The sequence below is a fragment of the Euprymna scolopes genome, chromosome 31 (genome assembly GCF_053919585.1).
Source record: "Euprymna scolopes isolate OS-2025 chromosome 31, ASM5391958v1, whole genome shotgun sequence".
NCBI lineage: Eukaryota > Metazoa > Mollusca > Cephalopoda > Sepiida > Sepiolidae > Euprymna > Euprymna scolopes.
The window spans coordinates 50,992,492-50,996,303 of NC_136512.1; the positions used below are offsets into that span (position 1 = coordinate 50,992,492).

Here is a 3,812-nt window from a genome sequence, read left to right on the forward strand (position 1 = left end):
AGTCAGATACCCAGCTCTAAGCCATTGTCATGATCTTTCATCAGCCACTTCTGCTATATCCTGGAAGAACTTTCCGTGCATTTTCTTCCTAGCCAGTTCCTCTGCCCTTTCTCTACCCATACGTTTCACATAATCAGCCTTTGTCTCACATACCTCCACTTCATTGGCCACAACCTTAAGCACCCACTCCTCACTTCTAACCACATGCTCCTTCAACGACATCTCAATCTTTTACACTTTCCAATCCTCTCCCACCATCTTTCCTCTTTTGCTACAGCTCCGCTACGCTACTTCGAATGTGGAATATATCAAACATTGCTAAAACATTTTTGTTTTGATATCCATGGCATGCAACTCCTTGTCAGACCATTCTAAAATTCCGCACTGAGTGTCCATGCATTCACGGCTTTCATTAGGTTTCTTTCATACAATTTCAACTTCGCAATTAGTTTCACTTTTCTATGATACTCCTTATTGACTTTCATCTCTCTGTTCATGATGCCTACACCCTCCAGCACTCCCAAATACTTATACCCTGTATCTTCTATTTCTTTCATGATTTCTCCATTTGGCAGGATTATTCCATTCGAATGAACCTTTACTCCCCTTTTCATCACCAAACTCCATCCCGATGTCTTTCAAATATGCCCCTACGAACTCTACCAGCCTCACTATTTTCTTCTCATTTTTACCGAATATCTTCAAATCATCCATAAACAGTAGATGGTCGAGGCGACTGCCACCAGATCCAAAGTTATACCCCAGCTCCCCTCTCTTCAAGAGGATGCTTAGTGACAACATTATGATTACAAAAAGAAGTGGAGATAACGAATCTCTTTGGAATATTCCACATTTAATGCCAACCTGCCCCAGCACCTCTCTGTTTGCTGTCAGCACCGGTTTTTCATTTAGCCATACTTGTCTCCAAAAGCCCTAGCACATTCTCAACAACTTTCATCATCAATAAAGTTTCACGGATCCATGTCGCAGGCCTTTCTGTAGTCGATCCATGCTGCACTTCTTATTCCTCTTTGCATCCTGCATTACTGCCTTATCAACCATTAGTTGTTCATTGGTACCCCTTGAGCCTTTCCAAGACCCTTTTCTGTTGATCGGGGAAAACACCATTACTCACAAGATGTACGTAAACTTTTTCTGCAAAGATTCCGGTGAACAGCTTCGACATTAGTGGCAGATAAGTAATTGGTCTGTAATTTCTGGCAGCTGTTGCCTTTTCAGGATCCTTCCAAATCAGTGTCGTCATTTCCTTAGCAAGCCAATCAGGGACATCTTCCGACTCCACGACCCTTTGCAGGGCATCAGCTATAGGTGAATAAAGTCATGGAAACTGTTTAAACCAGAAGCCCATCACTCCATATGGACCAGGTGCCTTCCAGTTTGTCATCCTTCGTATGCTAGCCTTAACGTCATCAATGGTTATCTCAACGTTCTTCATCTGCTGCATTCCTGATAGCCTTGCTCTGACCTCTCACAATCAGCTAGCCTTCTCATTTTGTCGCCCTTCGACAGACCATATCTCACTCCAGAACTGACATCAACTGCATCCGGAGTTTTTTTTTTATTTCCCGTCTGTTTACTACCATTTCAATCTTTATACAGCTGAGACTGATTGTTCCAGAAAAGCTTGTTCTGGCAAAACGCAACACTTTTTCCAACAAAGTTTCTAATGTTCATAACACCAGTGTGGACCTTCTCTTTCAACATTGTCAGAACGGTCATTGTCCCCTTTTCCAGTAATCCATACTTCCTTTCAAGCTTGTCCTTGACTTTCTGTCCTAGTTTAACTCCTTTTCTTATTTCTTCGATTCTACCAATGTCTTTCCGCCACCGTTTAATACTTTCCTCAAGCCGATTTTGCTAGTATGGCTTTCTATCCTTCATTTCCCTCTTTTTCTTCTGTATTAAGCCAAGACGATTCGCAACAACTTATGACGCATTATTATTATTATTATTGTTATTATTTTTAATAATAATAATAATAATAATAATAATAATAATTGTTCATATTCTAAAATTGGAACGATATAGAGAAGATTACCATGACCCTTGAGCAAGAATGACACGTAAATTCGTGAAGCATTCCATATTTTTGAGGAACACATGACATATTATACATAGACCTAAGGATTCTGAAGGAGGTAAAAAGTAGAAAAGAACTTAGCTATGGCGTGGATGGACTACAAGAAAGCGTATGACAGAATCTAGTAAGCATGGATAATTGAATGACTGAGAATGTATAAAATACCCAGCAGGATTATCAATTTAGTAAAAAATGCAATAAAAACATGGGGACTTAAATACAGTAGCATCTGCTACCAACTGATTTTCACAAACATTCTTCTGCCCCTTTCCTTAAAACAGGGTCACCAAGACACTGTCAATCCAATTCTGTGGAACAGGAGAACCTGCCCATATCTTCTCAACAAAACCAAGGATAGCCTCAGCAATATTCACTCTTTCAATATTAAGAAGTTCCACTCGAAGACCATCTATGTTTGCCACCGCTGACTTGTGCGATAGCCAACTGCATCTCATCCAGACTAAGCAAACGATCCATTTTGAAATCGCCATCGTGTTGTGGTAGGCTATCAATTGCATTAGCATCCACTGCCGAGGAATTGTAAAACACATCTTTTAAAAATATTTCCCGAATCCTTAAGGATAATAGAACCATCTTTCGATATCCGGGAAGAGGTAGGAGGTCCAAATACTTGGCGCAAAAGTCCATAAAATTCCTTCGAATTCTTTGTATCTGTTCCGTTATATTAATCTACAGTTTTTAATTTTTCTTAGCTTTGACCTCTTTGTATTATCGCAAATTAGTTTTATGATTAGAATAATTTCCACGAAGTAAAAGTTCATAAATGGCAATTCATCAGCAATTGATTAATTCCAAGATTATTGTAGTCAAACCAGTCCTTGTTCTGATTCCTTTTGAAGGTAAGAACTTTCGAACTAGCAGAATGAACCTGAGTCTGTAAATTTACTTATGTGCCATCAAATTAAAAATTATCAAGCTTTTCCGCCATACTCTTTTGGACTTCAGACAACTTTAACTTGATGGCATCAATACGGCGAAGCACCTTAACGCCACTATGACGAACTTTCTTACGGATTTCTAAGATTAAACTTTCCTATCACCAACTTGTGATCAGTGTCAAATTCAGCATTGCGCATGAAACCAACAGTATATGCATCTCGAAGGGCGCGTTTTTGAATTAGGATGAAGTCAATAAGATGACCATACCTTGAACGTGGATGTGTCCAAGTAGCTTTGAGTGGTTAGAGTGTATGTTCAGAATTCTTTTGCTGCCAAACGCAAGTTTGAAAAAAGGTGTGCATGGCCACGTGAATTGGTTTGGTTTGATAAACACACTTCTAGCGTCATAGCAAAAGGGTGATTCTTAATATAGTCAGATCAGGAGAGAAGAGTCGGGAGTCAGTCAGAGAGAGAGAGAGAGAGAGAAAGAGAGAGAGAGAAAGAGAGAGAGAGAGAGAGTCAGTTGACAGTCAGTGGTCAGCTGACCCTTTGGAAGCGAAAGGTAGAAGATTAACCATGTAGATATAAATGTGAATTCCTGACGTCATCAGCATTCGACCGGTCCAATGAATAATCATCATTGTGTTTTTGTAACTGTTGTCATGTGTCATCTTTCAACACCCTAAAGGTAATGTGTAAATCATTTGTAATGAACGTTGCGTAACCCTTCGAGGATTATGAATTTCTCTTCCTCTGTGTTAAGAACTTGTATACATCTCCAGTCAATGAATGTATATGAAGTGCTAAGCAT

The 3,812-nt window shown here is 39.5% G+C and overlaps 1 non-coding gene across 1 annotated transcript; it reads left to right on the top strand.

The window, feature by feature from the left end:
• The first annotated feature begins 2,009 nt into the window (after positions 1 to 2,009).
• On the top strand, positions 2,010 to 2,112 carry LOC145256008 (U6 spliceosomal RNA). The gene has a single exon (XR_013863922.1). It is a non-coding gene; the product is annotated as a U6 spliceosomal RNA (small nuclear RNA).
• Positions 2,113 to 3,812: the final 1,700 nt, after the last annotated feature.